The sequence below is a fragment of the Topomyia yanbarensis genome, chromosome 2, assembly GCF_030247195.1.
Source record: "Topomyia yanbarensis strain Yona2022 chromosome 2, ASM3024719v1, whole genome shotgun sequence".
NCBI lineage: Eukaryota > Metazoa > Arthropoda > Insecta > Diptera > Culicidae > Topomyia > Topomyia yanbarensis.
The window spans coordinates 302,460,979-302,483,747 of record NC_080671.1 but is presented as its reverse complement, the minus strand read 5'-3'; the positions used below and the strand labels follow the sequence as shown (position 1 = coordinate 302,483,747).

At 38.5% G+C, this 22,769-nt stretch overlaps 1 long non-coding RNA gene across 1 annotated transcript; it reads right to left on the bottom strand.

The window, feature by feature from the left end:
- Nucleotides 1-12,918: 12,918 nt before the first annotated feature.
- LOC131679307 (uncharacterized) lies at nt 12,919-20,880 on the bottom strand. The gene is made up of 5 exons (XR_009303830.1): nt 20,774-20,880; nt 13,547-13,622; nt 13,286-13,472; nt 13,126-13,225; nt 12,919-13,069 (listed from the first exon to the last, which is right to left on the bottom strand). It is a non-coding gene; the product is annotated as an uncharacterized LOC131679307 (long non-coding RNA).
- Nucleotides 20,881-22,769: the final 1,889 nt, after the last annotated feature.

The following is a 22,769-nucleotide window of genomic DNA, read 5'->3' as shown; positions in this document are numbered from 1 at the left end:
ATCTACGATTAGAAGTAATTTGGTGACCATTTCAATAGTTTTTAGCCTCTGAGGTATTACGAGTGTACCGATTTATATGGGAAATTCCAGTGTATCCTTACTAACACCCCTGTAACTCCGGAAGCAAGAGTCAGAACCGAATGAAATTCAGCAGCAGTCAATGGCATTACTGTATCTTTCATTTGAAATTAAGTTCGTAAAAATCGGTAGAGAATTCGTTGTGGAATGGGTGTGATATTAGCTTAGGAACTTGGCGGGTTCCCCGAGGGCGTCATGAACCGTCATAGGTGGCCAATGTGGTCAAAGCTGCTTTGATTTATCATTAGTGATCCAGACTCGCAAACTAGAGTAATGTTACATCAATTTCAATATGTTTTACATCATTTGAACATTATGGTGGTACCAGTTTATATGGGAATTTGCTGTGTGACCGCACTCTTCAACCCGTAACTCCGGAACCGGAAGTCGGATCAACTAAAAATTCAATAGCAGCTTATGGGAGCGTTATACCTTTCAGATGAAACTAAGTTTGCGAAAATCGGTTCAGCCATCTCTGAGAAAATTGTGTGAGTTTAAATGACACACACACATACACACACACACATACACACACATACATACACACATACACGGGAGAGATGCTTTTGGTGCTGAAGCAAAGCGCACAACCAAGTGCAGTATATAAGGCCTTGGCCCAAGAGGTCCTTGGTGAGGGCGCCCAAATCAGGTCGCTAGGTGCGGAAACAACTCTCCAGTGCAAGCACTTGGACGAGTTCACGACCGCAGAAGACGTCGTCGCAGCCGTCAAGGAGCAATGCGGCGTCACAATCGAGCGGGCCTCTGTGCGATTGAGGGACGGACCCTCTGGCACCCAAGTAGCCTACCTCAGGCTACTGAATGCGGATGCCAAAAAGGTAACCGAGAAAGGGAAGCTGAAGATCGGCTGGTCGGTATGCCCTATTAGTATACCCCAGCCGCCTTCAGTGGACAGGTGCTATCGGTGCCTAGAATCCGGCCATAAAGCTTACGAATGCAAAGGCATAGACAGGAGCAAGCTATGTCGTCGATGCGGCGAGGAGGGGCATAAAGAGCGGGGGTGCACTAAGGCATATAAGTGCCTTATCTGCACCGCTAAGTAGCAAGCCCATAAACATGCTATGGGCGGGCCTTCGTGTCCCTTCGGCGAGTTAAATAAGAAGAAGCCGTGAGAGTCACACAGCTAAATCTTAAACATTGTGCAGCAGCCCAGCAGCTGCTGTGGCAGTCGGTCTCGGAGTCGAGGACAGATGTCGCCCTCTTATCAGACCCGTACAGCATCCCTGCCGGCAACGGCAATTGGGTGTCGGACGGGTCTGGAATGGTGGCAATCTGTACAACGGGAAGGTTCCCGGTTCAAGAGGTAATACACCCCTCCGCCGAGGGTGTGGCGATTGCCAAGATCAATGGTGTGTTCTATTGCAGCTGCTACGCCCCACCAAGGTGGCCAATAGAACTGTTCTACCAGATAATCGACAGGCTCTCGTCGGACCTCGTGGGCCGGAAACCGGTAGTAATAGCGGGAGACTTCAACGCTTGGGCAGTGGAGTGGGGCAGCCGCTGTACAAATAGCAGGGGTCAAGCGCTAATGGAAGCGTTTGCGAAACTCGATACTGTGCTAGCTAATGATGGCTCCGCTAGTACATTCCGTAGAAACGGAGTGGAGGCGTGGATTGATTTGACCTTTGCCAGACCGAGTCTGGCTCCAGGCATGGAATGGAGGGTAGACGAAGGCTACACCCATAGCGATCATCTAGCAATCCGCTTTAAGATCAACTATGGTGTGCAGCATCCGAGGGCGGGAGATCCCTGTCAGGTACGCGGGTGGAAGTCCAATCACTTCGACAGCGAAGCTTTCACCGCGGCCCTGGGACTGGAGGCCAACACCGACAGTCTAAGCGGGGATGCGCTGGTAGCTGTTCTATCACGCGCGTGCGACGCCACTATGCCGAGAAAAACACTGCCAAGAAACGGTAGATGCCCGGTATACTGGTGGAGTGCCGAGATTGCAGCTCTACGGTCAGCCTGTCTCAGAGCTAGACGTAGGATGCAAAGAGCTCGCACCGAGGATGCAAGAGAGAACCGCCGTGAAGTGTTTCGAGCTGCGAAATTAGCCCTTAACAAGGCTATTAAAAGCAGCAAGAGAGCGTGTTTCGACAACCTGTGTGAGAGTGCCAACTCGAATCCGTGGGGTGACGCCTACCGGATTGTGATGGCCAAGACCAAAGGGGGCTCCTCACCCCCAGAACGGTCTCCGGACCGGTTGGCAACGATTATCGAAGTACTCTTCCCGTCTCGAGCCACAAGCCCCTGGCCACCTGCACTACGAGACAGTGCGGGCACGGTCGAAATGGTGGCTCCAGTGACGAACGAAGAACTACTCGCAGTGGCTAAATCCCTAGCAATGAACAAAGCTCCAGGGCCGGATGGAGTTCCGAACAACGCTCTCAAGGCAGCGATCATAGCGAACCCGAACATGTTCAGGCTAGCTATGCAGAGATGCCTTGACGAGTGCCGTTTCCCCGATAGATGGAAAAGGCAGCAACTGGTGCTGTTGCCGAAGCCCGGGAAGCCGCCAGGCGACCCATCGGCGTACAGACCAATCTGTCTGATAGACACGACTGGCAAACTGCTTGAGAGGATCATCCTCAACAGGCTAACCCCGTACGCGGAAGGTACGGACGGCCTGTCAAGCAACCAGTTTGGCTTTCGGAAGGGTAAGTCCACAGTGGACGCTCTCAACTCAGTGATAAATACTGCCGAGATAGCGATCCAACGAAAAAGGCGAGGTATTCGATACTGTGCGTTAGTGACACTTGACGTGAAGAACGCATTCAACAGCGCAAGCTGGGATGCCATCGCGCTCTCGTTACACCGGCTTAGCCTACCGGTGGGTCTGTACCGGATCATGGAAAGTTACTTCCAAAACCGCGTACTGCTATACGAGACCGATGCCGGTCAGAAAAGGGTTCCGATTACCGCCGGAGTCCCGCAGAGCTCGATCCTAGGCCCGGTGCTATGGAACCTCATGTATGACGGGGTTCTGAGACTGAAGTTCCCTCCTGGGGTCAAGATCGTCGGCTTTGCCGACGACGTAACCTTGGAGGTCTACGGGGAGTCAATTCCTGAGGTAGAACTAACCGCAGAACACGCGATTAGCACGGTGGAGGAATGGATGAGCGCGAGAGGCCTGGAGCTCGCTCATCATAAGACGGAGGTAGTTATCGTCAACAACCGCAAGTCGGCACAACATGCAGTTATCCATGTGGGAGAAGTCGCGATCACTTCACAGCGAAGTCTGAAGTCTCTCGGAGTTATTATAGACGACAAGCTGACCTTCGGCAGCCATGTCGACTATACGTGCAAGAGAGCGTCGACTGCTGTTGCGGCACTATCGAGAATGATGTCCAACAGCTCAAAGGTGTGCGCCAGTAGACGTAGGTTACTGGCAGGCGTTGCCGTATCTATCCTCAGGTACGGCGGCCCGTCATGGTCAAGAGCACTGAGGGTAACCAGTTACCTACAGAAACTGGAGAGCACCTACCGCGTGATGTACCTCAGAGTGATATCTGCCTACCGCACGGTATCACACGATGCATCCTGCGTGATAGCGAGCATGATGCCAGTCGGGCTGGTCATTCGGGAAGATGAGGAGTGCTTTGAGCTACGTGGAAATAGGGGAGCCCGCGAGCGCACCAGGGTGACCTCGGTCGCCAGATGGCAGCGTGAGTGGGACAACTCCTCGAAAGGTAGGTGGACCCACCGGCTGATACCTAGCATATCGAGCTGGGTGGGAAGACCCCATGGGGAAGTTCACTTCCACCTGACACAATTCCTGTCAGGCCATGGCTGCTTCCGTCAGTACCTCCACAGGTTCGGGCACGCGGAGGTCCCAGTCTGTCCGGACTGCCTAGGTGTAGATGAAACTGCCGAACACATACTGTTCGTATGTCATCGGTTCGACGTCGAAAGAAGAGCAATGCTTGACGTCTGTGGCTGGGACACAACCCCGGATACCCTTATTCAGCGGATGTGTCAAACGGTGGAGAAGTGGAACGCAGTCTCGGCTGCTACCATCCAGATTGCCAGTAGGCTACAGGTAATCTGGCGAACCGAGCAACAGACGGCGGGCACGGCTAACTAGTGATTGGTTAGTTGGAGCGAAAAAGGCCAAGCGCAAAATAAGAGAGTGAATGGTCTGTTCATGCCGAGGTAGGTTGGCGCAGCGAATGGCAACCGCGTAAGGGGTAAACTCAGCCACCCCGAAGCAAGACAGAAGAGTGAGTGTATAGGCGTATAAGTGGACTGCCTCATGCCAAGACGGGAGGGTCGTAGCGTAGTATGTTGGAACTAAGCTATCGATGCCTCATGGCGTGGCAGAGGAGTGAAAGGGTGAGCATCCAAGTCAGTCTCACACTGCATGTTAAGGGTGAGCATAAAAGTCAGCCTCACAGGTTGGTAGAGGCTAGCACAAAAGTCAGCCTAGCAAGGAATGAAAAAGGTGAGCACAAAAGTCAGCCTCGCATGGTATGTCAGAAGTGGGGCCTAAGAAAAATGTCCCACATGGGATGCCAGAGGGAGTGACAAAGGTACAATAGAGTGGCACGATTGAGAGTGAATCAGGTGATAGGGTGAGCACCCAAGTCAGCCTTACATGGATGGGTAGGGCGAGCACAAAAGTAAGCCTAGCAAGGAATGAGTAAGGTGAGCACTCAAGTCAGCCTCGCATGGAACGTAAAAGGTGAGCACAAAAGTCAGCCTCATGTGGGAGTGTTTGAGAGTGAATCAAAGTGTGATTGAGAGAGCACCCAAGTAAGCCTCATACAGGATGTATGATCGCGTGAGTGAGAGTGAATGAGTACATTTAGTACAGCCATCCCCCCAGAAGTAATACCGAGAGGTAGTTCCTGGGAGGAATGATGGCGGAGCCCAATGGAGTTTAGTCGGTATTAATGGCTGGTCACCATTCGAGTCCGACACGCCCCCAGTGCACCCCGTGTGGTAGATTGGACCCTACCGTTAGCACGTGTACTGGGCTAAGACATAAAGGTCTTCTCCATTGTAAAAAAAAAAAATACACACACACAGACATTTGCCGATCTCGACGAACTGAATCGAATGGTGTATGATACTCGGCCCTCCGGGCCTCGGTTAAAAAGTCGATTTTTACAGTGATTGCATAGCCTTTCTTTATATGAGAAAGGCAAAACCTGTTTTAATCCACCTAGAGGTGCAATTGTGCCTTTCTCATTTCTCCAAACTATGGTTCGTACAATATAACATTATGGAAATATCTTTCATTCTTATTACACCTTTTTGCATTCATCGCGGTATCGGTTTGAATCGGAGTTTTCTATGTGATCGCACTCCACAACCCGTAACTCCGGAGCTGGATGGAGATGGAATTTAATATCAGTTTCCGGGGACGCAACACCTTTAATTTGAGACTAAGTTGATCAAATCGGTCTAGCCATTTTCGAGAAACCAATATAACCGTTATTCTGCATTTGGATGCTTCCGGATCCGTCGATGGTGGCCAGTGTGGCCAAAGAGACTTTGAATGACTGTTGGTGACCTAGATCTACAAATATTTTAGCAACATGAATGTGTTTACATTTTGGAAAAAAATTCACCTTTTTACATTCATCGCAGAATTCGTTAGAATCGGGATTTGCTGCGTGATCGTGCGTATCACCCTGTAATTCAGGAACCAGAACTCGGATCCACACAAAATTCAACAGCAGCTGATGGACCTTTCATTTAAAATCAAGTTTGTCAAAATCGGTTCAGAAAATTCCGAGAAACCGATGTGGACAAATCAACAGATTTTGTTTTGTAACCATACTCTTCAACTCGTAATCCGGAACAAGATGTCGGTTGAAAATGAAATTCAATAGCAACCAATGGGAATATTATACCTTTCATTTGAATCTTAGTTTGTAAAAATCGGTTCAGCCGATGTAGACATTTTGTTGACAAATCCGCACATGCACATACATACATACATACATACATACATACATACATACATACATGCATACATACATACATACATACATACATACATACATACATACATATATACATACATACATACATACATACATGCATACATACATACATACATACATACATACATACATACATACATATATACATACATACACTCATACATACACACAGACATTTTGCGATCTCGGCGAACTGAGTCGAATGTTATATGAGACTTGGCCTAGGTTAGAAAATCGGTTTTTGGAGCTATACAACCTTTCTAAATGAGAAAGGCAAAAGAATAATATTTATATAGCTTAATCAGCATGAGTTCAATGTTATCTCCATGTGATTATATTTTGAAATGTTGGTGGAATGGGTTTGAAAGTGTAGGGAATGGGGCATTAGTAGAGTGGGAGTGTAGGATGCGTCAGAAATCCTTCATCTTATTTCGGTATACGGGGTGGATGAAGGAAATGCGGACGTGAGGGTGGTCCAAGGGGAGGGGAGTGATGAAGGAAGGAGGTGTAAGAGCAAGGCGGGGGGAGGGGCGGCGACGCAATACTCAACTGTATATTTTGCCTTCTATTTGAGACATGGTTAGAGAAAATCGGTTCAGTCATCACCGAAGAACCGATGTGGCTTTAATTGTGGAATATGCCCGGAATTCCGGACTTCCGGAATCGTCGATAGTGGACAATATATTCAATGAATGTTTGATTGGCAATCAGTGATCTAGATCTGCGATTAGAAGTAATTTGGTGACCATTTCAATAGTTTTTAGCCTCTGAGGTACTACGATTGTACCGATTTATATGGGAAATTCCAGTGTATCCTTACTAATACCCCTGTAACTCCGGAAGCAAGAGTCAGAACCAAATGAGATTCAGCAGCAGTCAACGGTATTACTGTATCTTTCATTTGAAATCAAGTTTGTAAAAATCGGTAGAGAATTCGTTGGGGAATGGGTGTGATATTAGCTTAGGAACTTGGCTGGTTCCCCGGAGGCGTCATGAACCGTCATAGGTGGCCAATGTGGTCAAAGCTGTTTTAATTGATCATTAGTAATCCAGATCCGCAAATTAGAGTAATGTTACATCAATTTTAATATGTTTTACATCATTCTAACATCATGGTGGTACCAGTTTATATGGGAATTTGCTGTGTGACCGCACTCTACAACCCGTAACTCCGGAACCGGAAGTCGGATCAACTAAAAATTCAATAGCAGCTTATGGGAGCGTTATACCTTTCAGATGAAACTAAGTTTGCGAAAATCGGTTCAGCCATCTCCGAGAAAATTGTGTGAGTTTAAATGACACACACACACATACACACACACACATACATACACACACAGACATTTGCCGATCTCGACGAACTGAATCGAATGGTGTATGACACTCGGCCCTCCGGGCCTCGGTTAAAAAGTCGATTTTTACAGTGATTGCATAGCCTTTCTTTATATGAGAAAGGCAAAAATAGGATAAAAGTTGGAATGTTTACTTCAAAAGGCCATATCTCAATGGTTTGTTGGCCGATTCTAATTATTTTTTCATTATTGAATAGGTAGACGTTTCATCGTTAATTTCCATTAACGAGAATATGAAATAGAGTTTTCTACATCAATAAATAGACAATATAATTGATCTCAACTATATATATTATCATTATTTAGTAAATATTTTTGTATTAAAAATAGCCGCCTATCCATTTTTGTATACTAGTTGATTGCAATTGCTGTATACTACGAATTGTGGATATATGAAATGTTAAACCTAACACAGTCGTGATTCGCTGGTCGCTTTTTAGATGGCCCTCCGCTAGTTGGTCCATTGTCGAACTAAAAACATCTGAATGTCAAATTCTCATGTTAAATTCAATTCGACAATAAAACTGACAATAGTTAGAGATATGAGAAGATGAACTTGTACTAATAACATCCCCTTTGACCAGTTTTAACATCTGTCAACCAAACCAGCGAATCACGATTGTACAAAATTTCCAACGAAAACCGTATCATAACATAAATTGATCTGAATCCTTCATAATTTTAAATATATGTATTGAATTTATGGTTTTATTTTTCCATGATTTGTAGTTTGCGTTCGTTGCATTCAACTAATGTATTGAAATTGATAGGTCGTCGATTTTAATATAAAGATAATCACTAAATAGTGATAATACATATAGTGGAGGATAATTATGTTGTCTATTGTTTGAAGTAGGCTACTCTATTTTATAATCTTCCTAATGAAAATTATTGATGAAACGTCTACCTATTCAATAATGAAAAAATAATTAGAATCGGTCAACAAACCATTGAGATGTGGCCTTTTGAAGTAAACATTCCAACTTTTATCTATTTTTTTTAAATTTACACATTATATTTAACGTTTGGTAGCCAACCCTATTTTCATATTTTTTTCAGCGAACCATATAAATCAAACCTTTTGTACATTATATTTATGTAATTAAATGGTAAGGTTGTCCTTTAAAAACCGCGATACGTATAAACGATCTAAATAGTCAATGGACAAACATGGATTCACGCTTGAAGTCAAGTAGAAAACCCATTTATGACCGCATACCACATCCAAACCGTTGTAACTTTCGATTCCGTCAAAGAAATATTTTTAAACTTGCAGGTGATATACTTGATTACTATATCTTTCGAATGCCAAGTTCCAAATTAGTAGACAAATATTTTTTTTGTTTATAAAGATAGGACCAAACCCGTGGGTGTTCGCTGGTAGCCTTATGAAACGTATCATAAAACTTCAAATCGCCATATCTCTTGAATCTCTCGATGGATCATTTTGAAATTCACTGAGAAGATGCTTGGATACTGTATCTTTCGAGTGCCGTATGCCAAATTTATGGTCATTTTTTGTTAATAATGGTTTTAGACACACCGTGACTTTATTAGAATCGGATATATTTTTGTCGATTTGTATACTGAAGGTTTTTAATCCTTACCTTTACTCTTACAGAGGAAGTTGTAGTCCGAGTTTTATGCCTGAAGTTTATATTATTATTTATTTTATATTCTAATATATTTAAAGCGGGTTCTACGAAGCATGTTCTGTCCTAGCGACTTTTATTTTCGATCGCTCATATGAAAATCCGTTTGATAGGCTTTGGCAGACAAACCAAGTCAAATGCGAGAAAATCCTTTCTTAAGCATATTTTTCTTATCATAGAGATGCAACATAAGCAATAAATTTAGCGTTTTTTTTTAATTTTGCGCAGCAAGATCCTCTTAAGGGAGATTTATAATAAATAATCAGAGCTTTGAGGTTTTTTCTAGAGAAGAATATTTTAACAAGTTCAGTTTATTAAAAACAAAAAGATTTTGTGAATGTCCCGGTTTTGTCAGCGTAAAATTCATTAAAGGGTTGATAAAATATTTCATTGAAGACCATAATATGACCAAAGAGGAGACTTCTGAAATCCATGTTGCCAGGGGCGGCGAAACCCTTTACGCCCGAGTGGGTAGAAAGCATAGGGTAGGGGTCCATTAGTAAGAATTTTTTCCCTTTTCGCAATGCACACGCTTACATTACATTCACATTAAATCACGTTCGTTTATGCAAATGGAATTATGGTACATCGATGTTTTCAAATGTGTGTAGTGCGAGATACATGCGTTGTACATCTAAATTTTTTGAAATGGTTCAAACTTTCGAGTGGGTAATTACCCACTCGGTTATTTTCGAGTGGGTAGTACTACCCATACTACCCACGCTTTCCGCCGGCCCTGCATGTTGAAGAACATTTGTAGGTCGAATTTGTTGAAATCGACGAGCTATATGTTGACAAATCTATGAGACAAATCACAGCTAAATAATGATAATAAGAGTGTGCTTGCTGAATTCCTAGAATCGCCTGAAACACTCACACGAACAGGAACATCACGATTCAAGCGACGTAGTCCTGCTGTTTTAACATAGCGCCGAACAGTTGAATACCGCAAGGCGAAAACTGAAGAAAAAAGGAAAGTAAAGGAAGAGAAACAAAAAAAACTGAGCTTAGAACGAATAACAAGAAACCACCGCGTAAACATAAGTATTAAGGTTGTACGGAGAATGCGCAAAATTCGCAAACGAAAAAAGCAGTTTTTTTCCACACCGTATGTCAGATCTTCAAATAAATCAATCAGCGTGTGTAGAATGTTGTTACAGTACTGCTGATTGATTTTTATGAAGATCTGACATACGGTGTGGAAAAAAACTGCTTTTTTCGTTTGCGAATTTTGCGCATTCTCCGTGCAACCTTAAAAATTAATATTTAGTACAAGAAGATTCCTGACGAACTTTGAACCTTGATTTATCATCCACTTGAGGATGTTACTCCATAATACTGCTACAGGTGAATTGTTACACGAAATATATTCTTGTTAAATCTATAGTATAACATTTAATGCTGCTTTGTTAAGTCAGCAGCAACCTAATTGTACCGAAAGTTTTTCTATTTCTCAAAATGATTGAACTAAAAAAATACTTCATGCAGTCAGCCTTCCTTATAAAGATTAATGTACCATTTTTAATTGGCAGTCACTGATTTGTTTATGTTCTTCTTTCATGAATTCAATATACTGCAAAGAGAACGAGTCAGTACCGTAAAACGGGGGAACATTGATCAATTTTTCTACATTTTTTCGAATACTTTTCTTAAAATCAGGTAGATGTAACTGTTTGCATTTTTAAAACAAGTACCCGTAGATTGAAAACGTCCAAATTGTTTGGTAATTTATTTCGTTTTACTATAAAAATAAAATAAATTTGTTGTAAATTTTGATCGGTTGTTTTCGGGGTTACTTTGATCAGCAAAATATGTCTATCGAAACAAGAGATAACGCTCCAAATGTTGTGTAAATTACATATCTGCAGGCGATTTTATGGCCCTATATTGTGTCGTCTCGTAAGAAAATAAAATTTCCTGGAAGGATACGGCCGACTTTTATCAAACTTATCGGGAAAATAGTCGAAATAAAATAGTTACCAATAAAAATCTCGGATTTTTTAAATAAATTATTGGACAAAAATATTTTTGGTTTCTAAAAAGGTGATCAGTTCAGTTGAAGTTGTTTGATTTCATTAATATACAAGGAATTGTTTGAACAGATTGGAACGATGCATGAAAGTTGAATCATTTTCAATTTGAATTTGTTTTCATAAAAAGTACATTAAATGACAAAATAATCGTTGCCGGTAGATGCTGAACATGTTCAGAATATGGTTTGTATTTTATTTCGATGATTTTGTTAGAGGGAATCATCTTATCGTACGTTAATGAAAAAAAGTCTCATTCGATCAAACTTACCCCGGTGATCAAAGATATCCCTTTTACGGTAGGTCAGTTTAGTAAAAAAAACTTCACTGCTTCCAAAATATATTCAGTCACATTCATTGTGTCCAAAATATGCTTGGAACACTGTGCAAATTAGTGTGGAATAGTCCGAAAGGTGAAAAATTCATGCTGTGAAGAAATGTCATTTTCGAATTTATGTCAATGTATAAAACATCCATTGACAGTTTTCTTTCAAGAACAGTAATATAGGAGCAGACTCGTGCATGTATTGCATCAAAAAACATAGGCAAGCAAATATTTTTTGACATTCACGTAATTTCACTTCCTCTAGAGGTCCAAAATTGGTTGGTTACCCTAGACCGCTGCTTCCCTTTCTCTATTAAATGGCAGACCGTCGAAAAACGCCACTGGGTTTGCCTAACCCAGTGGTGTAACCAAGGACTAAACTATGCTAAACTGTCCGTTTTATCCAACTAGTACAAATAATTTCTAAATATTCGCACCTAATCGCTCATCAACAGTTTGAAGTTTTCCCTTTCGAGGATAGAAATAGGCGATATTTCTTCTAATTGGACCAGCAATAGAAAACTAGCATGTTATATGAAGCTTCTTGCTGTTCAATTTTTGCTGAAAGGTAGCATCCGAACTTATCTTTTCGAGATACATACAATATGAAATCATTTTCGCCCAAAATAAAACTGTACAATAGTGCATGTTCCCGTAAAAAAAATAAGCGGAAGCGGAAAACTTCAGATGGTGCAACAAAATGTAGTAGAAATTATTCTCCTTGCATCGCGCTCAGTAGTTTTTTTTTTAATTTCTTGGATGGTGAAAAATTGGGTCCCTGCTTACTAAGGAAACATAGATGTACGATAAGCTGCTTACCGTGAAAATGAGTGAATATTTCATACCATACTCACAAACAACTTTAACCCAATCTTATTATACCAAAGATTCAGATTTAGAGCTTCGAAATACGAGAAAAATTCTAAGAAGAATTTTTTTTCTAACAATAAACCTTCAAATCGAAGACTCCTACTCGATAAGGATTTCTTGAACAACGAAACGAAAAACACTGGACGTATGAATTTTATTTTTCAAGTGAAATCGTGATCCATTTTTACATTTCTTATGCAAGAAATGTATAGAATTCGCCGAGTCTTATATACCAATCGACTCAGCTCGACGATTTGGGACAATGTCGGTGTGTGTGTGTATGTAATGGACAAACTCTCATTCGTGTTTCTCAGCAATGGCTGAACCGATCTTATCCAAATTTTAAATGAAAGACCTATCAGCCAGTAAGAACGCTATTAATTTGTTTTTGATTCTGATGTTTAGTTTCCAAGATATGAATGTGTAAAAATGGCGTTTCTTGCAGTTTTTTTTGAATGATCTGCCGAAGTTGACAACATAGATTAACACTTTATATATTTTTAGGCAGCTTATACGAATGCCTTTCGAACAAGCTATAGATTGTTGAAATCGAACAGTTATCAAAAGAGATTTTTACATTAAATATGGAGGACGGATTCTTGCCGTTTCCCAATATCTAGAAATAATACCAATAACATGAAATTGACTATTACCGCCAAAACGGCTAAGTTGAGGCCAATTATTATTGTTTCTGTTTATATTAGTATCAATAGCTTTAGATTATTTTTTTTGTTAATTTCTACGGTGACGGTGTCAACCTGCGTGCTGATGTTCTGTTTCAGCTGGCGGCATACTGCAAACAAAAATGATTTATTATTTTAATGCTTTAGAACACGATTTATATCTTACCAAATGGAGGAATATTTTGCTTGTCGATATACGATAGTGCATCATCAGCCCGACGCATGAGTGTAGCGCACATCCGCTGCACTTTCTGGACCTTGAACATCTGAAAGAATTTGTATTATACAATAGGTCTGTTACGAAATAAAGAACAATATAATCTTACTGAGATTTTCTGGAAGTTTATATTAGTTTTATTAGTTCCTTGACAATTTTCCTGACGTTTTGTGTAGATTCTATTTCTTATTCTTTGGTTTTTTGTTCTCATTGCCCTTCTTTTCTTTGTCATCATCGTTGTCCTTGCCATCGTCCTTAGTGCTTGGTCCTGCATCCGCCTCTTGAAAGTCGATTTCCTATTGCAAGAAACATATGAATTATGTACAAATTATTAACAACATCTTACCAAAATAATTTAGCACAAGCTCACCTTTCTACCCAACACAATGTCGTGAAGATCTTGTAGTTTTTTCCACATATCCTCCTCGCTTATTTGTGCCATATTTCTGTAGAAAGAGCATGAAAAAAATCAATTAATTAGAAGATTGATAATTGATGAAAATATGTACTCACCTGATGCATTGCAAAAAAAATCTAAATTTTTATAAATACTAATTTTATCGAACGCTTGGAATTGAAACATGTCTAACTGACGTAGTTATTTACGAACTATTGTTTATCGTTTAGGCCAGGTTACCTTCATTTTCTTTTTCATCTTTATTGATTGCAAAAAATATTGACAGCATCTACAAACATTTGCCATAACACTATTCTAGCACTCAGCCATCAACCTTATCACAATCGATTTTGGTTGATAAGGCGAGGGAAATTATAAACGATCATGATAACCGATTCAATACATGCGCAGTAGTCAAGTCGGCCTACGGTAACTAGTAAAGGCATTATAATGTTAGCTAGGTATCAGTAGCGGTAGTCGTTTCTCCAAGTTCAGTATTAAAACTAAACTCAAGCGTTTTGTAAGCAAGATAGATTTAAATTTTTTGGATAATACATAGAAATAGAGCATGAGATCAATAAAGGTTGGTTGTTCGTCAAACCGTAATGAAATTTCGTTTCTGTGAACCGGAAGAGGAAGTCGGTCATTCGGAACCTGCAGACGATACCAACGGAGATTCAACTTAATACGTCTTGATCCGTCAAACCGATCCCCACAAATATTATTCAATATATTTCGCATCAGAGAAAAAATCAAGAAATTGCTGTCATCAATTTTGTGAAAATTTTCAAACAGAAATTTTCATACCATGACATAAATTGAATCTTCTCTATTGTTACCAGGTAACGTGAGAAGTTATTCATGGATGTACCGATACAACATTTTTAATTTAATATACAATAATATACAAATTAATGTTTTGATGTATTGATTACATTGAACATTTTATTTGAAAATAAGGTTGAATGAATACTTCTCATGAGATTAAAGTCAAAATGATGATCCGGCACACAAATATTTAGTCCTGAATCCGACTCAATAGCATACGTAGCGTCATAACGCCACTTAATATAAACATCATATGTTTTAATTTTCGCATTATATTCATGTAGGGTACACGAACAATAGCAATGTGGCGGACAACAATACGCTTTCTAAATTCTATTTTTTGTATTTCGCATTCTATCCTCTAGAATATTTTGCAAACTATACGTCGAATGAACGTTTGTGAATTCGTATGACACTTTTACATCTCGTGGTAGCAATACATTGTAATGAGCACAATCAGTGCCCGCATTTCGAAGGTGTAATACTATTGGTGCTGAATACACTGTATAAGGTTGAATAAAAGAAATATTGACTTTTGTTGGATAATAAATATCTTTCGCTACAGTTTGATACTCAGAGCAAAAAGTATGTCCATATTACCCCAGCGATTTAGATCGCAAAAAGTTCTTAGTAGTTCCGGTAATGTCTCCGATTCTAATCTTGGACCGAATCCTTAAAAAAGTTCAAAATCCTCAAGTACGCTTTGAAAAGCTATGAATAGATCTTGAGAAAAGCTTTCGTTGCCGTGTATAGCATAAGAAATAGAATTAAATTGACAACTGCCATTTCCAGAGATTGGGATTTCATAAAAATCACATAAAATTTGTTCTGAATGAAGGTGTAGGTTGTGCATTGGTTGTTTCATTTAAATTGAAATTGAACTCTCCCATGAAAACGGTCGGTTTCACATCAACTGTAATAAGTTTGTTTGTCACACTTTTGAAATCAGACAATGCGGCTTTTGAAGACTTGTAACCACTTATCACTGAAACATTTCCAATCGTGAAATAAATTAAATCAATATGACTATGATAGTTATGTTTTCCGTAAAATTTGAAGACAATTTTCGGTGTTATGTTGTCGATAAGAATTCCATATTTGGAAAAACACATAAATCCTTTGGAAATATTTGTTTTTTGATGAAACTGATCCGATTTAAGTTGCCAGATTTGCGAAAATCTAGGCAAATATTTTCATACGTTTGTCCTTGGCTTTTGTGAATTGTAAGGGCCTCACAAGGAACCAACGGGAATTGATCACGCATGGCTTGATAATCTTTCTGAAAATAATTAGTGAGGTTGTAGACTCGCCTTGTGATTGGAGTACAAGAGCTATTAATTACACTATTTATCCTAAAGTCGATGTACTGTTGGCGCACTTTTTTACCAACGATATTCGACCTAAAGTCAAGAAACACAATTTTCGGTTTGCTTGTTCCAGGATCGCAATGTACGAATTTAAGAGTTCCTGTAGCATTATTGACCAGTCCATCTGAAACATCCAGGTTCACAGTGATCATATACTTTATTCCTCGTTTTAGACGTAGCATATAAGGATAACCACCACAATCCTTAGTCGATTTTTCTTTCCAAAGCTTCAATTTTTTAGCTCTCTGTTGTTGGTTTTGTTTTCCTATAATAATATCTACAGCGACACATGGTATTTCTGTTTCCATGGACTGCTCCATCTTGATATTGTTGAATTTTTCAACATCTGCGTTTGTATAGTACAATCGAATGGCACAATCAGGTACCTGAGATTCATCAACTTGTTTTGATAACACATATATCTTCTTCGGTCATCACACCACGGGCAAAGTTGTTCAATGCATTAACAAAGTTTATGTCATCTTTTTGGCGCATTACCTCAGTCAGTTCGTAAAGGGAGAATTCATCCCATAATGGGGAAATATTTGTCTTTATTAAACTATGCTTTGGTGGATAAAAAATTTTAGCATCTTTAACAGGTGACAGTTGCAAAATATCACCAACTGCAATCAATGATAAACCACCGAAACTTTCATGAGAGCCCATAATTTGTCTCAATCTTGTATCGATTCTAGAAAAAATTGCACTACCTACCATTGACATTTCATCAATAATAATCAACTTACAGTATAGTAATTGTTGCCTTAGATTATTGGCTACATCCACTGGTAAATCTGGCATATTAGCGCTTTCTGTCAAAGGTAACGCCAATGCTGAATGTAACGTATTTCCTCTGATTAAAAACGACGCCTTCCCCGAAAATGCGCATAGTAATACTTTCAGGGAATCCAAGTTTTGATCTTTAGTCTTTGTAATCGAATATTCCAAATGATAGGTTATGAAATGAAAAATAGTAGAAATTACCATACTTTTTCCAACGCCAGCTGATCCAGAGAGGAATATTCTTAGTGGTAATTGTCCGACCTTAAAGCATTTATAAATATGTATAACAATTTCCAATTGCTGTGGATTCAATGATTTGAGAGTATCAAATAGCTTTGGTACATCTATTTTTAACGGAGCGGTGTAAACAAACGGGATATCTTTGGGCCGTTCAATGCCACCTTGAATTAAAATGTCGATATTTTGATCTCGACCAGTTTGATCAAAATCAAAATCAGCCATTTCAGCTTCATCAAGATCTTGCCGGTTATTAGTAGCTTCTTCCACTGCCTTGTCCAAAGAATCACCCGGTATTGCATGCAATAAGCTTCGAACGATTTTTGTTAATTGTATGAATATTATTTTCATACACACTTTTCCAATTGACTGATTCAATCTCTTTTTCTTCATTTTTCCATGATAAAAATAATAATAATTGCTCTCGAAAATAGTTATCTGAATCCTGATCAATTCTGTATCTAACATAACGTATAATTCGTGCTATGTTACGGCGATGTACATCTTCCGTTGGTTTCTGATATACGCCATTATCACTCGCATCATCTTCAGAGTTAAAATTGTTCTGCTTCCTACTCTTATTTACAGCCTTAAAATAAGAAGCTGCATATTCCGCTAGGCACATATCCGATAAGGCTCTACGTTCTAAATAGTGAGTAATAATGTCCTTTCCACCTATATCTTCGGAATCGGGATGCAGAGCTTCGAGTTCTTTAACTGATTTCAAAAATACTACCCTTTCTTCCTTCTGATTTGTGTTTATGAAGATACATGACCTACTTGTATCTGAAAGACTTGTCCCTATGCAATGATATACTGCTTCGAGAGCTGACATAACATTGGCATTTAGAAACTTATTGGCGGTGCATCGAAAGCGTTCAAGTAAATTGCGGTCATCTTTATTAAGTTCGGTTTGGAGATCTTTTAATCCTTTTGACAAACCAGCCTCTGTTTTCGCTATATAATCGACTAAGTATTTAGCAACCGCGTATTCGTCAATAATAGACTATACATCTACGTTTGATTCCATTAAGTTTAGTAATGTAATGTTATATGTATTGATATCAACTTCGCAGCTTCTTTTTTTATAAAACAAGGACACTTTCGAAATTGAGCATCTTAATGCAGTAATATAATCTTCGTCCGGCATCCCTAATTCATTTAAAATATCATTGAATTCTTTATTGACTCGTTCCTTGTTGTTGTAAAAGACTTCCATGAAATTTTTGATTTTTGCCAAATTTTGTTTAACTTCAGTTGTTTTCTCGACGTGTGTTTAAAGCTCGAGAATCATTGTTCTTTGCATTACAAATTTTGGAAAATTGAATCTACAAGATTGCATATTTTTTCTACCTTTGCTACACGTGACGGTGTGCATGTGGTGCAAATATTTGCTGAATGGATTCTTTTCATCATACTCACAGGTTACAAAGTTATCTACAAACTCATTTACTTTTGCAAAACTAGCTGTATTTTCTGGGTCCAATTTTGGAGCTCCGTTGATAAACAGAAGAATGTGATCATGAGGAGAATCCCTTCGTCGATAATGATCTGTTACTTGAAATGGTTGAAAAATTCCCAATTTATGATTAATTTTTTTCATAAGTTGTTTTATTTTATTATCGTAATATCTTGCAGTGAATACTGGATTTTCTTTAATAAGCTTATACTTTTGTTCAGCTGGTAGGTTCAAAGCTGAAGTCAATGATATATTTTCACCCGTTGTTTTCATCGCTAAAACTCAGGCCAACAGGTCTCCGTAGAGGTTCAATTTGACTTTCTAAGTTCACTTTTTTCGTTTCATTTCATTTAATTCCTCCTCCCCCTGTTGTAATTTCCGTTTCTTGGTGTACGCCCTCAACAACACTGCTTTTCGTGCCTCCGACACTATCTTCGTTGTTGGCATTTTGCTTATTATCTGAAATTTTTTGGATAACGAACGAAATTGTTTAAATTATTATTGAAATTTTCTTATTTCTTCAAAGTTTGAATTAAAGAATGTATACAAAATGTATATTCCTACAAGCAATGCGAATTTACTCAGATGCAAATGAAACGAGAAGCTAAAGTTTGCTTTCCGAAACACTTGATTCAATATTCTGGAATTGTTATTGAAACGTACAAAATTTTGTAAACACGCTGATCACAGCAAGTGCCGAAGTTTACCAGCGTGATTATTTAAATGCCCTTAAATATTCTTTCCGTTTCGTTATTTTACACTATATTCCCATCTCGGTTCGTTTCGCGTCAATTTATTTTAAACACAACATGATAACAACACACACGGCGGGTAAAGGAAGTTTTTTTTATCATTTTTTCGATAGCGATTTTTTTGATGACTCAGTTGACATATTAACATTTTTTTAATTTGTTCAGTTTTCTCTATAATTTTGTTATGCCAAAAATATGCGCTTGAACAGCGTGTTCAATTTTTGGAATGTGCAATAAAAATGACCGCAACCGCATTGCATTTACCGCACCGCACCGCGCGGTAATGCGCTAAATGCGGTAAAAATCATGCATTTTAAAAATTGTGTTGAAAAATTAATCAGTTGTTTTGTGTAGGCATATTTAGTAAAATGTTATTCTTATTTACATGAAAATTATCTTTGACGGTCTCCTCAGAATGTTAAATTTATGAAAATATTCAACTTTGCAAGTTTTATTAAGAGGGGTAAAGGTTTTGGCGTGAAAAAAAAATTTCTCTATTTTTTTTAAACTTTGCGTGAAGCGAACTGATCAAAACTTTTGTACATTATAGTGTATCATTTCAATAACATGCTGTAATTTTTCCATGCAAAAATTTCGACAAACGACTCGATGACGAAGCTTTTTGTAGAACGTTTCTGGAAAAAAACATGATTTGCGGTGTTACCTGCCATTCAAAAACTATTTAACCGATTTCTTTCAAACTTTGTATACAGATTCTATGTAAAAATACCTAACCCCTACGTTAAAGTTTCGAGATAAATTTTCAACTAAGGCAAAAACTGTCCAAACTATGCAAAATTTGGCATCTGCGCTAACTTTGACACTTGTCACAATGTGAAGGAAAACCTTGAGGGAAACTTTGAGAAACACAAAAAAAATCGCAATGCTATACACTAACTTCGAAAGCTTTACTTTTAAAAAGTTACAAAATACTCCTAACTGAAAAATATTATTTGTTAATTTGGTAGAAAATATTCCCAGTTGGACGGAAAATGGACGCACGCGAAAAAAATTCCTCCAAATTCGTTTGGTTTGATGTTGATAATTGCATTCTTTGGATTGTTTTTAAGTCGTAGTATCATTAGTTAATCTCTAAGTTCTCCAAATTAATCAAAATTCACAGTTGGGAAAATGTCATCGAAAACGATGCATAATTCCACGATTGCCAAGAGGAATCAGGAGAAATGATGCATTTTGTAATAAATTTGACAGTAAAATTCAATTGTTTTTCAATGATTGGATTTTGCGTTTTATGTATTTGAAAAGGTTCGTTTGTAAATGTTTTCTTTGAAATATAAAATAAATAGTTTTCAAAATATGTCGTAAAAATAATGGTGCCAAATTCTATTGGACACAGCTTATAGATTTTATTTCTTAGTAACAGTATGTTTTATCATATTTGAATGACCAAAATGTAAAAAATCAAGTAGCGATAGGTCGAATACAGATTATATTCGGATTTCTTTTCAAATCATTGTCAAGTCTATGGAAATTAGAGCAATTAAGTGTTTATCATGTTTCTCTATTGTAGGGTAAATAAATATATATACCGTTGACTAAGATACAAGGGCCCGATTTATTCACCCTCGCTTAACTTTTAAACCGGGTTTAATGGCCCGATAAACCTGGTTTAGCAGTTAAGCAAGGATAAAGAAATCGACCCCAAATGTTGAATAATTTGTGGATGAAATGAAAAGGGTTGTTTATGTTAAAATATACATTTAATTGCTTAACCTTAGCTAATGTGAAATATGTGGGGAACCCGCTCACTTACCCAACAGCAAGGCAGTAAATTCCCAGCTTCGATCACTCACTATATTACTACATCACTATATCACTATAGCGCACCACAAAAACCTCGTGTGTCTTTGTCGAGTAATATCATACACCTGATAACTACGTTAAAAGAGAAACAATGAAATGATAAACTTGACAAAGGCGCTTGGAACTATATAATAGGTATATTCATCAAAGCATTACGGATCGCCCCGATCGTCACACGGTGCTACAATAATTTTGAACTTTTCAGGTGACCTACACAGATAAAAATATTTTGTAATTTTAAGTTTATTTTCATGCACATATTTGGAGCATGAACATAAATGTAAAATTAAGCTCCACCACAAATACACACGACTTGTCGTACTTTCTTCAACAAATTTTATTATAATTTTACACGTGGATTGAAAATTACAGTTTCTTTAAACGGATAACCAATGCACTACAATGGATTTTTACTCGAATACTGCTGTAAAATGAATGACATGTAATATTACACGACTGAAAGTGTAAAATTGTATGCTGTTAGATGCTCCAATTGATTTTAACGTAATTTTCAATCAAATTTTGGATTCAATCGTTGTATGTTTACATTTGTATTGATTTACATGTCGTTTAAATTTCATCATTTTTTGGTGTGTAGTATAAAGTGTAGGTCGCGTCAAATGCCAAACAAAATAATGTATGAAATCAGACTCCCGATAACATTTATTGCAAACAAACCATTTTTTGGAGCAATCGGTACAAACAAATTAGTTACGGTTTAATTGTTTAGCCGATTTTGTATTTTTCAACATTTCTGAAATTTTTGATGCTTCTGATTTGGGAAAAAGAAATAAAAATCTCCGGCATTTCTTTGACCGATTTTGACCATCAAAATATCGTTGGATGAGGAATAAATTTTCTTTTTTGAACTTTCACTAGGATGTGCCTTTAGAAAAATGTTACAATATGCATGATAAAACCGCAAAAATGGCAATTCAAAAAAATTGAGCGAATCTTTAAAACACGTGAAAGCTTCCTAATAATTGATATTAGTTTTTATAGATAATAGGGAAACCTGCAAGATCGATATCATCGTGATTTTTAATTCTTTACGTCAATAGATAAACTATATAAGAATATAACAACATTTTCTGAACTTAAGTGTTTTTTTATAATATATAAAGATATAGAGCGGAATGAAGACGAGCTCCAAATAGGTATACGAGAAAAACTTAATCGTAAGAAATGCCTTTCAGATTGTTTCGGAATATGGAGAATGATAATAAAGAAAATAATTTACCGGTTCAAACAAATCACGGTTTGTTTTCTTCAGAATTGAATTCTCTTCTATATTAATATAATATTGTAGTTAATACCGATTCCTAATATTATTTTTATGGCACGTTACAGTTAAAATCGCGAAAACACACATTTTCAAAAAAATCCGAATAAAAATTTCTTGTAATAGAATTGTACAGTATTTGCGCAAACTTGCATTTTTCCGAGTCCGGAAGGACCAAGTTTTATATACCAATCGAATTAAGCTCTTCATTTAACCTTCTGACCAGTGGCGTAGTAGCGGGGGGGGGGGGGGGGGGGGTTTGGGGACGAAACCCCCCCCCCCCCCGAAATATTTTGGAGAAATTTGAAAAAAATGAATATGTTAAACAAAAATATGCCTAATATTTTAAATGAAATTCTCAACGTTTCAATTGCAAAAGTTATCTTGTGAAAATATTTCCTTGTAGTGAAAATTGGCTGCAGACTGGACACCTACCTGTCGGCACGTTGTGGACGCTAGCTCAACCGCCGAGGACTATAACGAGTAGATCGCGGCGAAGCGAGGAGCTAGGAGCTTAATAGTTCACGAAACGGATATAGGTACCGAGAGAAATTTCGCCACATTATGTAGTCCTTGACTGACGGCGAACATGGACTGGAGAGTGTGAGAGAAGTATCCCCATGGAGGCCACCAGGCGATTCCCTACCATATCGGCCAATGGAAC